Genomic DNA, 13,558 nt, shown 5'->3' with positions numbered 1-13,558 from the left:
TGAAAAGGTTTGAATTTGATAGGTTCAGAGGCTAATTACTTTATCTTATGCTAGTTCTAGCTCCTTGCCGTGCTCAGTATCTGAGTTTCTTCTTGTCTTCCTTCCCTCTTTTCTTTGGCTTTTCAAAACACACAGGGTTTGTTTGTCTATCCTTGGCTGCCCTGGAATTCACTCTGTAGACCAGGCTGTCCTGGAACTCTGGAGATCCACCTTCCTCTGCTTCCTGAATGCTCGGATTAAAGGTGTGTGCCACCACCACCCTGCTGCCACTGTATCAGAACTAGCACCTCATGATAATAAATAAAAATCTTCTTGAAACTATTAACTTAGCAGAACATTAGCTTCTGCAAACCGAGAGCTCTAAGAAGCTCTAAGATCACTTCTTGAGCCTATAGAATAACACTCCCCAAATCTCAACGTACCAGCTTCCCTGGTGTGCCCACAAATGTATTTTGTTGCCTTGACTTATGACTTTCTTTGTTCTGTAAAATTGTGCAAACCCTGTGAAACTGCTTCCACATTAAAACATGGAATTTTGGCTATGCTTATTAATATGTAAGTAACTGAACTTAGTAGAAGACACCTATATAAAAACAAAACCGGTGTTTCTAGGGGCTGGCGAGATGGCCCTGTGAATACATTCTGCTCTTCTAGAGGAATCAAGCTAAATTCCCAGCACCCACGTTGAATGGCAACCCACCTACTAACCCAGCTCCAGGGAAACCCTACACCTCTGGCCTCCACTCTCACCTATCCTCCCACGCACAAGCCCACACAAGTACACATATGGAAAAGAGCAGGTGTGAATCCTACAAAAAGAGGGGGTGCTATCATCCCCCAAACTTGCCGTGGAGCACATATGCACATATTTGTCTGAAAACAAAGACTCAAAAAAGACATGGTCCAGCCACGAGCGCAGCTTGGAAGGAAAAGCAACTGAAGTTTCTAGGGACGGGCGAACATGCTCTATGAACACAATGGGATACAATCACACCACCAGGGTCTCTATGCAAGGAAGCTCATTAGAGATGACTGGGCAGACTCGCCCACAGGCCAGCTACAGGATACTCGCGCTACTTCAGAATTCAGTGTTCTGACTTCAAGAAGATAGTGTGCCCTGCTTCTTATTTAGAAGCGCAGTATGCCATGTTGACTAGCCACCAGGTCATGCCTACATTTTCTCCTACAGAGGGTGGAGGCAGAAGGATTGCTGGGGTTTTCTGGCCTTTTGCCTAGCCCTGGGTTCAAGGGAACAAGGCAAACAGTGATAGAGCAAGAAACCCAATGAACTGCTGCTCCTTCCTTTGGCCTGTGCGCACACACAGGCATGCACTCTCCTCCACACACCTGTACACATATCACAAACCATGAGATATAAACAAAGGAGGCAAATCATACTGATAACATGAACACCTGTAACCCCAGCTAAGGCAGGAGGACAAATTAGAGGCTAGCATGGGCTACTCAGCAAGACTGTGGCTTTAAAAAGAAAAAGGAAGCAGTCAGGCAGTGGTGATGCAGGACTTTAGTCCCAGCACTCAGGACGCAGAGGCAAGCAGATCTCTGTGAGATGAGGCCCGCCTGGTCCACAGAGTAAGTTCCAGGACAGTCAGGGCTACACACAGAAACTCTATCTTAAAAAGGAAGGAAATGGGGAAGTTTGGAAGGAAGGGTGGGAGAGCAGGAGGGAAGGAAGGAGGGAGGAAGAGGGAAAGAGGGAGGGAGAACAGCAAATTATGGGAATGCTACCAGCATGCATGAACTGTTAGGCTCTCATAAAACAATGCATCAGACACAAAAACAGAAACTCCAAAGACATGACATACCTAAAATAGCCAGGCAGAGTGGCAGAAAGAACGGTGGTGCTGCTGGAAGCCTTGGGAGACCTACAGCTTCACAGGTAAAGGGTTTCTAACGCTCTGGAGACGGCAGGGAATGGCTGCACAGCCAAATAAAGCATTAAGCCAATGAATGACCTTGTACAGCTCAAGAGGCTAAAATAAACGGAAGATAACAGTTTACATCAAATTCCAGAAGTTCCTAAAAACACATCTAATATTTATCTAGTATTTAATTAAAATGTTTTAAGTTAAATAAAGTTTAAATGTAAAGCTGCCAAAATGAGAGATTCTACCTAAAAATTCATGACTGTATGTCCCCAGAGATCAGTTTGATCATTCACCTACCAACAGTGTAAGCCACAGCTGAAACCCTGAAATTGTGTTGAGCAGTTAAGAAGCTTCAGAGCTCAAAGGAGCGATCCTGCATGTTATCATCTGTATAAAGGAGGGCTACTGATTTTTTTTTAGTTAATCTTGTATCCTGCTACATTACTGAAGGTGTTTATGAGTTGTAAGAGTTCTGTGGTAAAATATTTGGGGCCATTTATTTATACTATTATACTGTCAGCAAATAGTGAGAGTTTGACTTCTTTTTTGATTTCTGTCCCCTTGATCTCCTTTTGTTGTCTTATTGCTCTATCTAGAACTCAAGTACTATATTGAATAGATATGGAGAGAGTGGACAACCTTGTCATGTTCCTAATTTAAGTGGGATCGCTTTGAGTTTCTCTCCATTTAGTTTGATGTTGGCTATTGGCTTGCTGTATATTGCCTTTATTATGTTTATATGTTCCTTGTATCTCTGTTCTCTCCAAGACTTTTATCATGAAAGGGTGTTGAACTTTGTTGAAGCCTTTTTCAGCATCTAATAAAATGAATAAGATGATCATTTTTTTCTTTCAGTTTGTTTATGCAGTGGATTACATTGATGGATTTTCATAGGTTGAACCATCCCTGCATCTCTGAGATGAAGCCTACTTGGTCATGGTAAATGATTTTTCAGATATGTTCTTGGATTTGGTCTGCCTTATTGAGTATTTTTGCATCAATGTTCATGAGTGAGATTGATATGCAATTCTCATCTGTAGTAGTGCCTTTGTGTGGTTTGGGTATCAGGGTAACTGTAACCATATAAAAAGAGTTTAGCAATGTTCCTTCTGATTCTATTGCATAGAACAATTTGAAGAGTAGTGGGGTTCTTCTTTGAAAATCTTGTAGAATTCTGTGCTGAAACTATTTGGTCCTGGGCTATTTTTGGTTGGGAGACTTTTGATAACTTTTTGTATTTCCTTTGTGCTTATAAGTCTCTTTGATTTGCTTATCTGATCTTGATTTAATTTTGGTAAATGATATTTATCCAGAAAAATGTCCATTTGCTTTAAGTTGTCCAATTTTCTGGAGTACAGTGGTGCTGGAGAATTGTCTATATTCTGTCAATCGTGTTTTAAATAAACGCTGATTGGCCAGGCAGGAGGTAAAGGTGGGAAAACCAAACAGGAAATAGAAATGATACAATAAGAACTGAATTCTGGGAAAGAGGAAGTTGATTCCTCCCACTCCTGCCCAGATCACCGAAGCAGCAGGATGTGATCTGCACCACTGAAAAAAGGTACTGAGCCACATGGCTAACATAGATCAGAAAAATGGATTAATCAAGATGTAAAAGTTAGCCAGTAAGAGGCTAGAGCTAATGGGCCAATCAGCTTTATAACTTATAGAGATCTCTGTGTTATTTCTTTGGGGCTTGCCTGCTGTGGGGTACCGGGAGGGACAGAAACCCCAACAAGCAGGCCTGGTCCCCTTCATGTTACAGTACAGCTTTTCAAAGTATGACCTGATGATTCTCTGGATTTCTTCCATGTCTGTTATGTCCCCCTTTTCATTTCTGATTTTGTTAATTTGGATATTCTCTCTTTGCCTTTTGGTTAGTTTGGATAAAGGTTTGTCTATTTTGTTGATTTTCTCGAAGAACCAACTCTTTGTCTCATTGATTCTTTGTATTGCTTTCTTTGTTTCTATTTTGTTGATTTCAGCTCACAATTTGATTATTTCTTTCATCTAGTCCTCCTGGGTGAGTTTGCTTCTTTTTGTTCTGGAGTTTTCAGGTGTTCTGTTAACTTGCTAGTGTGGTATTTTTGTAGCTTCTTGATGTAAGAATTTAATGCTATGAACTTTCCTCTTAACTCTGCTTTCATTGTGACCCATAAATTTGGGTATGTGTGCGATCATTTTCATTGAATTTTAGGAAATCTTTAAATTCTTTGTTTATTTCTTTCTTGACCCATTGGATTTCAGGTGAGCATTATTTAATTTCCTTGTGTTTGTGGGCTTTCTAAAATTAGTGTTGCTGTTGAATTCTAACTTTAACTCATGGTGATCTGTTAAGATACATGGAATTATTTCAATTTTTTGTATCTATTGAGGTTTGCTTTGTCACTAAGTATGTGGTCAATTTTTGAGAATGTTTCATGAGGTGCTGAGAAGAAGGTATATTCTTTTATGTTTGGACAGGATGTTCTATAGAGGCCTGTTAAGTCCTTTGGAGTCATAACATCTGTTAGTTCCCTTATTTCTCTGTTAAGTTTCTGGCTGACAGACCTATCCTGTGGTGAAAGTGGAGTGTTGAAGTCTCCCACTATTAGTGTGTGGGGTTTAATGTGTGATTTAAGCTTCAGAAGTATTTCTTTTACATATGAGGGTGACCTTGTATTTCATCCTCTTCTTCCTCGGGGTTCCTAAAGTCCTGAGGGGAGAGATTTGATGAAGACATACCATAAGTCTGGGTGTTCCAAGGTTTCTCAGTCTCTGCATACTGTCTGGCTGTGGGTTTCTGTATTTGTTCCCATCTGCTGCAGAAGGAAGCTTCTCTGATAATGATTGAACAAGGCACTGATCTATGAGTATAGCAGAATGTCATTAGGATTCGTTTTATTGCTATATTATATATATATATATATATATATATATATATATATATATATATATTTGGAAAACCAAATACTATATGTGTGTGTGTGTATGTGTGTGTCTCCATGGACTCTCTAGTCTCTGGTTCTTAATCATTCCAACAGAGTCAGGTATGAGTTTCATCTTTTGGAATGGGCCTTAAGTCAAAACAGATAATGTTTGTTTACTTCCACAAACTAGTGCCACCATTGCACTAGCATATAATCAGAGAGGAATTGTAGATCAGAGGGTTCATGATGGTTTGGTGCTTATGCTTTTCCTTTGGTAGAATGTAGAGTATTTTCCTGTGCAAAAACACTAGAACCTAGGGGCAAAGATTCTATGTAGGCACCATGTCTACTTCTCCATGTTGTGTGGGTATTGTCTTCAGAAATGGGACCTTGTAGTCAGTTTGGGGAAAGTAACCTATAGTCTTGGACACTGTCTGGGATTTGGAGGAATTCCCATGGGACTCCTTTGGCCAACTACTCAATTAGATGTAATCCAATTCCAGTACTGAAAGTCTTGTTTGGTAACGAGAGATGGCCAGTTGGGGCTCTGTCTCTCTCATTATTTGGCAATTTCATTTATATCAATCACCATAATATACATATATATTTTAGAAAACCTCTACTGTATTAGGTTTCCATACTACCTCTCAAATAAGCCTTAATTTTAGCTGTCCCTCCCCATATTCCCTTCCTCACCCCCCTCCATTGTGTAAATGTACTACATTTTCTTTATCTATTTTTGAGAGATATCCAGGTTGTTCCCAACTTCTGCCTATTATGAATAGTGCAGCAATGTTGGTTGAACAAGTGTCTCTGTGGTAGGATAAAGCATCCTTTGGGTATATACCCAAGAGTCTTATGATTGAATCTTGAGATGGATCAATTGCCATCTTCCTAAGGAACTACCACACTGATTTCTATAGTGGCTGTACAAGTGTGCATTCCCAGCAGCAATAGATGACTGTTCCTCTTACTCCACATCCTCACCAGCATGAGCTGTCATTTGTTTATTGATCTTAGTCATTCTGGTGGTTATAAGATGAAATTCCAAAATAGTTTTGATTTGCATTTCCCTAATGGCTAAGGATATTAAACATTTCTTTGTTTCTTGACCATTTGAAAAGCAAAAGATTTCTTTTTTCTTTTGAGAATCCTATTTAGGTCTATACTCCATTTTAAACTGGATTATTTTACTTTTTGATATCAATATTTTTAGTTCTTTATAATTTTTGATATTAGCCCTTTATTAGATGTGTGGTTAGTAAAAAAAAAATGTTTCCCATTACATAGGCAGCCTCTTTGTCTGAATAAAGTGTCCTTTGCCTTGCAGAAACTTGTCCATTTCATGAGGTTGTATTTAGTAATTGTTGATCTTCAGGTCTGTGCTAACATCCTTCTCTTCTCCTGTGTTAATGATTTCAAGGCTAGTCCCCATTTCTCCTTATCAAATTCAGCACACCTGTTTTTATGTTGTGGTCTTTGGTCTACTTAGAGTAGAATATAAAAGTTGTCATAGTCGTTTTGCCAAGAACAAAGTGTCTCAGTGTTTCTGTGAAAGTAAGCTGGAACTGTCATCACTCACCGCCGGGATACACCTCTGATTCCGTGCGTGGTTTGTAAACAGTCTGTGCACACCCTCAGTCATTTGCTCAGTGCTTCTGAGCACTTCCTCATGAAACTCATGGGACACTTAGAGCCACTTCTCTTTCCAAGATCCCACGCACCCCCACAGCAACCACTGTGAACACTCAAGCTGTTGTGAGGTATTACTGACCTCGTAGCTTTAGTTCTGTACATTTGAGGAAGGGTATACAGGCCGTGCCCCTCTTTCTATTGCATATTCTCTCAATTAGCTCCGCTTCTTCTCCTCTTTCCTTACACTCATTAACACAGATCACACCCCTGCTGATTTGCAAGTCAGGCAAATTCTCATGCAGTCTCTTCTCACATTTTTCCTCTTATGGGATAAAACTGTACATGGGCTGCCCTCTCTAAAGTCAATACAACTTTTGTTGTGTTCATCAACTCACGTTTGTGTTCACTTGCCCTCGGTATCACATGAGCCTGGCTTTGTCAATCAGTCATGGAAAGGGAAGAAACTCAGGAGGTATTTCCCTTTTTTAGCTGAACTACTGGCTATTCATAGACTCTGGGAAAGGGTAGTTATGGTCTTTAGTTGTATTTCCATTGCTGAGCTCACCAAGGTTCTAATGCATGTCTCCAGACCCATGGTTAAACAGATGGCCCTGCGTATAGTCACTGGCTAAGAAAACAAAATGAATAGACATGAACATAAGAGACTGTGGGAAAGAGGAGGTTTGATGGGAATGGTAGGGAGATGGGAGAGAATAAAAGGTGGAAGTGATCAATATGCGTTGTTTATATGTGTGAAATTATCTAATGACAAATTTAATAACATTAAGAAGTTACCTTTTATTCATGATTTAAAATACTAATGTTTCTTCCCAAATGATCCATTCTATTAGGAAAAAAACTTCAAAGTCATTCATTAATGAGGAAACCCAAGCTTCAGTGATATGAAGAAACTTGTTTTCCTGTACTAGGCAGACGATAAAAGGAGATGCAGGATGTTAAGTAGTTATACTAGAGAGTCGTGTTAAGTGTCATTTTCTACTTGACATGATGCAGAATCTCCTGAGAGATAAAACTGCGAGCCTTCCTGGGGGGAATTAATCTTGATTTTCCTGCCCACTGTAGGCCCTGGTGGGAATTCTAGACTATGTATGTAGAGGAAATGGGTTGGGTAAACAGCAGCATGCATGCATTCTTCTGCTTTGTTTTTAATTTTGACTGTGTTTTGTAATGTGACCCAGATGCTTCGATCCTCCTGCCTTGACCTCCCCACCATGATGGACTGTACCTTTAACTTCGAGCTAAATGAACTCCCCTTTTCCTCAACATGCTTTTGAGGAAACATTCATGATCGCAGCGACAATAAATGAAGCTAAGATAAGAATCTGTACATCATTTATTTTAAAAGACAAAACAAAACATTTTTAAACCTCTGGTTCGTATTTTCTTTTTTAAAAAAAAATATGTGCTTATGTTGTTGTTCAAGAGTGGGTTTGTGCACAATGAAAGCAGTCTCTGTGGAAGCCAGAAGTAGGCATTGGATCCCATGGAACTGGAGTTACATGCGGTTGTGAGCCACCTGACACGGGTGTTAGAAACCAAGCTTGGGTACTCAGTAAAAACAGGAAGTACTCTTAGACACTAAGACATCTACTCAACTCCAGTTAATGGTAGATATTAAATAGAGAGTAAATGTTGAAACTAGAAAATTCTCAAGCCTTTAGCAATGAAAAAGAAAAGCAAACAAACAAACAAAAAAAAAAAAAGACCTCCAGTGAGGACTATAGACAAGTGCTTACTAAATTCTCAAGACTTATTCCAAGCAGCAAAAACAGTCAGTACAGAATTTCCATAGGCTTGTTGTAGATGGAGCGTCAGGGCTGCGTCCCACCACCGGGCTAGCTTTAAACCCGAAATAATTACACGGAAACTGTATTCATTTAAACACTGTTTGGCCCATTAGTTTCAGCCTCTTATTGGCTAATTATCACATCTTGACTAACCCATATTTAGTAATCTGTGTAGCACCACGAGGTGGTGGCTTACCAGGAGAGCGCTTAACCTGCATCCGACTCAGAGAAAAGAGGCATGGCGACTGCCTGACTCTGCTTTCTTTCTCCCACAATTCTGTTCTGTCTACTCCGCCTACCTATGTTCTAACCTATCAGGCCAAGCAGTTTTCTTTATTAATTAACCAATGAAAGCAACAGATAGATAGAAAACACTCCCACATCAGTTTGTATCCCTGGTGGCACACCAGCAAATACAGCTCCTCATCTTTACAAGGTCTCCTCAGTCCATCGTACAAGATACCCACCAAGGAAAGAGTGAACATTACGGGTCAGAGACGCTTCGAGAAATCCTTAAGCTTCTGCCAAAGTCAGCGGAGGTAAAGAAGTTAAAGACATTTAATGGCGATGTGTCCAAGTTTTCTCTGGCAGATTCCTTTCTGTACGGCTGGATTCAGGAGCCAAACTATTCGGTTCGGTCTGAAGCCATGGTGCTAAGAAAGGAATTCTTGCCATCTTGCTCTTCTTTGTACAAAGACATAACAATGCTAAAATCTACTACAAAAGAGCTGCTGTCGAGTGAGGAGCTACATTCAGTATTACACTTGGTGCTCCAGGCTGGGAAAAGCATGAGTGCCGGAGGTATGCTAGCAATGCTGTAGGATTTAAACTGTCTTCTTTGCTCAAATTGGTGGACACAAGAGCAAACAAACCTGGGATGAATCTTCTGCATTTTGTCATTCAGGAAGCCCAGAAGCAAGAAGCCATCCTTCTACACCTTTCTGAGAAGTTGCAGCATGTTCCAGAGACTTGGAGATTATCTCTGAATGTCACTGAGGCTGAGCTACACTCGCTCTTTGTCAGAACAAAATCGCCTCAGGAAAACAGCCAGCAGGACCAGGAGCTGGCTCAACAGATGGAAGACTTCCCCCAGTTTTCTGTGGAACTGGAACTGGAGCTGGGACTCTGGAAACCGGAGCTTCAGGGCAAGGCTCATGCCTTATAGATTTTTTTTCCTGTGAAGACAAACGATGAAATTGGATAGATGCATCTAGATATTCAGAGACTTCTGTATTCTGTATTTGTAGTCAACAAAGCAGTTAAGGACAACCATGGCCGGGAGAAACAAGAGCGGAAATAGCTACAGAGGCTGAAGGAGCTGGAACAGAAGCGACATTCCTGGACAACTGGGGAGCTCAGGGGCTTTGGCAGGAGCAGCAGTGAGAACGATGTAGAGATGCTAGCTAAGAAGGGCACAGAAGATCTGCCATCTTCTTGGAGAGTGCCATCAGCAGTCCAGAGGACCCCAACAAATTCAGTTTACCCAGGAGCAGACCCACCATCACCTGGATAGAGCCCAGAGAACAGCAGAACCACGACCCTAACTTCAGGCCTCCAAGAAGCAGGAGAAAGCCCTCTCCACTCCCCCATCCCCACCCCTACCCCCCACACACACCCCCACCCCCACTTGGCTTGACAGAATCAGCTTCCTTCCATCACTCTGGCTGGTTGAGCCAGCAATTCCTTTCCCACTGCTGGGGAGAGGCAGGGCGAGTACTCTCTGGAAAAGGAATGGTGAACCTATGGAGTTGGGTCCCACACAAAGCCCTCCTCTCTTACCATTGGATCTAGGGAACATGAATGGGTCACAGGGTTGGCCCAGTTTGACCTCCAGAGTCCCAGGAGCCTGGAGGAAGCATTCCAACTGACTCTAAATGGCTTTTGTCTATGAGAGCTGCTCTCTCCAGGGGATCAGAGCTCACAATCCTTTGATGCTTGGTGACAGCCTCACACCCAAGGACACAGGTCCCCAGGAGGGTCTCAGCCCAGCTGGGAAGGATGACAGGGCTGTCTCTGATGAACCCAGCAGTGAAGCTCTTGTGTTTCTGGTTGTCATTGACCCTGAAGGTAGGGATCCTGGGCCTCTGCTATAGGTCTCAGCACAGACTGCTCACTGACTCCTGACTGCTCAGATGCCTCGGCACCACGCCCCCCCACCCCCCTAATTACCCCCTCCCTCCGCTGCGCTCTATGAGTTAGAAACCAGTTCATCAGCTTCGGGCAAGGGGCTAGAGGTTGAGGAAACACACGCAGAGACAGACCAACACACAGACCTTCAATCGCTGGTACAAAAGCCCTTCTTTAATAGCACCATGGAGGCTTTAATACCCTGCAGTCAATGGCCAACAGGTGAAAATCCCATCCTCTGATCCTCTAGGCAAAGCACAGCTTTTAGTAACTTCAATTAGAAGGCGCTGGCAGGGAAGAGCAGCTGAAAGTCAGGACTCAATTAGTCCCAACACTCAGAGGGAACCAACTCCAGACCAGGAGAAGAGCTGGAGGAAGAGAGAGAAGGGAGTGGCTCAGTGTTCTCTGGGACTGGAAAGGCAGGCAACAGCCAGATCTTCTCCAACCCTGCTTCTAGTTCCCCTGGGGAGCTACCTGCTCCTGAGTCCAGCTGTCAGGGGGGCCTTTCGAAGGACAGACCCAGCGAAGGAAAAGATACCACAGCACTAAAGAGAAATTCCCTCAAAGAGCCATCACCGGGAGCCTCAAAGCCAGTCAGTGCCTGGCGCAGCCAAGGGGCAGCACCCAAACCTGTGAGAACTTTGAACGCCTCTGAGAATGAGCGCATGTGCAAGGTGGTACTCATCTTCAAGTCCAGCAGGGAAGCAGGGCCCTGGAAGCATCCGGAGCCGACATCCAGGGCCACCCCTCGGGAGACACCCAGCAGCACAGACACTGCTATCACGAAGGAGCTCTGACATTTCACCCAGAAGGCCTCACATGAGTGGGCCTGGGGCAGAAGAGCCCAGGCTGCCCCACTCGAGTGGCAGCATGAGTGGGTGGTCAGGGAAGGCCTTGGTACAGCCCGGGGCCCTATTCAGAAAGCCTAGATGTCAGAAACATCTCCAGACAGATACCCAAAGAAAACAAAGTCAGCCAACTCGCAAGACCCTGAAAGCCCCAAGAAGAGCCCAAAGCACCTCAGGCTCCAAATGTCTCTCGAGCCTTTCCCCTCATCCCAAGCTTTGCTTGAAATATGGAGGCCTCTTCATCTTGGTGCATGTGAACGGATGCTCCACCTGTGTCCAGAGCCGCCGGCATCACCAGGACAGTCTCCCACCGGCAGCTTAGGGTCAAAGGTGGCTCCGTGATTCTGCCTCAAAGGACAGTGGCACCTTGAAGAGGGCCAGCAGCGCCAGGACCTCCAAGAAGTGTCCTGAGTCTTTTGGGGGTTCAGGTGCCAACACAAAAACCACACTGAAGGGCACGGGAACTGGGGAAAGATCCTCTCTCAGACTGAAGGACTCAAGGCGGGCCACCCTAGGGAGGATTCTCTGTCCCCTGCAGAAGTGATGGGGCCTGTCTACATCTCTGCCTTCTGGGATTTTACCTGCCAGGACTGGCTGCTGGGGTGAGGACACGAGAGGCCAATCTTTAATGTCTTGTTAGACATCAAGAGAATCACAAGTCACATCATGAAAGGTACGTGGAGATCTGTAGCCTGTTGTGCAGACTTCTGCTTCAAAACCAAAGCTGGGAGTATTCTATTGCACAGAGTGCTTTCCCAGGCCCCAGTACCTCCTGTCATTCATACTCAGGATCCTAACCCTAACTCCTATCCCGAGACAAAGATCTGGTAATAGTCTGGGCATGTAAGATGGCAATTCTTATGTAACAAGTAAAAAAACGTTCTGGCCAGTTTTTATATATCAAAGACTTATTTTTTAATATTATAAATATAAAATGATGTTTTTAGTTGGAAAAAAAACAGTCAGTACAAAGTCAGACTAGCTAACGCCAAGTGGAAAAAAAATAAAGATAACAGGCTAATCAAAGAGGCAAATTGGCAGAACTTTGTCAAAACAACTTAATATGTAGAGATTACGCCCATCCCAGAAACCATATATTGGAAAATAAAAAACCCAGTGCCCAGTGTGAGATATATCTCCTCAGTTGGTTAGACAGAGGTATTCCACAGGCCCCCAAACAATACAAACCATTGCCATTGCTCTTGGTTGACCACTAGAACTTGATGGTAAGACTATATTGCTGCAGGCACTACATATTAGTCATAGAACATGGAGAAATCAACGTGGACTCACAAGAAATCTTCGTTTCTGATGGGTAGCTCTCTGGTGGTTTGAAAAAAATGGCCCTATATAGACTCATAGGAAATGACACTATTGGGAGGATTGACCTTGTTGAAATAGGTGTGACCTTATTGGAGGAAGTATGTCACTAACGGTGGGCTTTGGGTCTTAGAAGCTCAAGCCAGGCCCAGTGACTTACTGTCTCTTCCTGATGTCTATGAATCCAGATGTAGAACTCTTAGCTCCTTCTCCAGCACCATGTCTGCCTGCATGCCACCATATTTCCCATCATGAAGATAACGGACTAAAGCTCTGAAGCTGTAAGCCAGCCCCAATTAAGTGTTTTCCTTTATAAGACTTGCCATGGTCATGGTGTCTCTTCACAGCAATAGGAACCCTAACTAAAATATTCTTTTAGTATTGGAAGGTACTATAAAGGCTTCTGGCATTGTGGGGGATCATGAACATTTTTACCCAGCTCTGAACCCTGTGAAATGTAATAATGACCACTGTGGCAAGCTATGCCCATAAATGCAGTAATGGCAGGAATGTCATGGGTGTAGTCAACCACTTTCTCACAGGATGTAAGGCCCACTCCACTGTAGGAAGCACATGTCTAATACTTCAAACCTGGCCAAGAATCCATGGTTGAGGCAGGGGCCCCTGGAATGAACCTATTCCTATCATTTTGCTAAACAGACATTGTATCAAACTGCCTTCTAAATCTCTATCTGTAGAACAGCTCTCAGATCACATCAGAGAAGTTTCTTTGTGAAGTAGGCGTGGTTAACACATTTATGACTGGCCAAAGTTCAGAGAGTACCCAGTCACAAACGGGACCTCCACATCACACCCCATTGCCAAGATTCAGAGACCATTGTAGAAGTGGGGGTAGAAAGAGTCACAGGTCACCATAGCAAAACATGCCTAGCAATAAAAAAGGAAATCAATTTTCAGCATAAAAATAATCGCTGTGTGCATGTATATGCCTTTATATGTTTCCTTTTAGGCTTTTCTTCAGATGTACATATTTTTAAAAAACTGATATAATGCACATATGT

The 13,558-nt window shown here is 43.0% G+C and overlaps 1 pseudogene; it reads left to right on the top strand.

Moving 5' to 3' along the window:
- The first annotated feature begins 1,753 nt into the window (after nt 1–1,753).
- Nucleotides 1,754–11,760, top strand: LOC119807405 (annotated as a pseudogene).
- Nucleotides 11,761–13,558: the final 1,798 nt, after the last annotated feature.

The sequence above is a fragment of the Arvicola amphibius genome, chromosome 2, assembly GCF_903992535.2.
Source record: "Arvicola amphibius chromosome 2, mArvAmp1.2, whole genome shotgun sequence".
Classification (NCBI taxonomy): domain Eukaryota; kingdom Metazoa; phylum Chordata; class Mammalia; order Rodentia; family Cricetidae; genus Arvicola; species Arvicola amphibius.
This window is presented reverse-complemented; position numbering and strand designations above follow the sequence as displayed.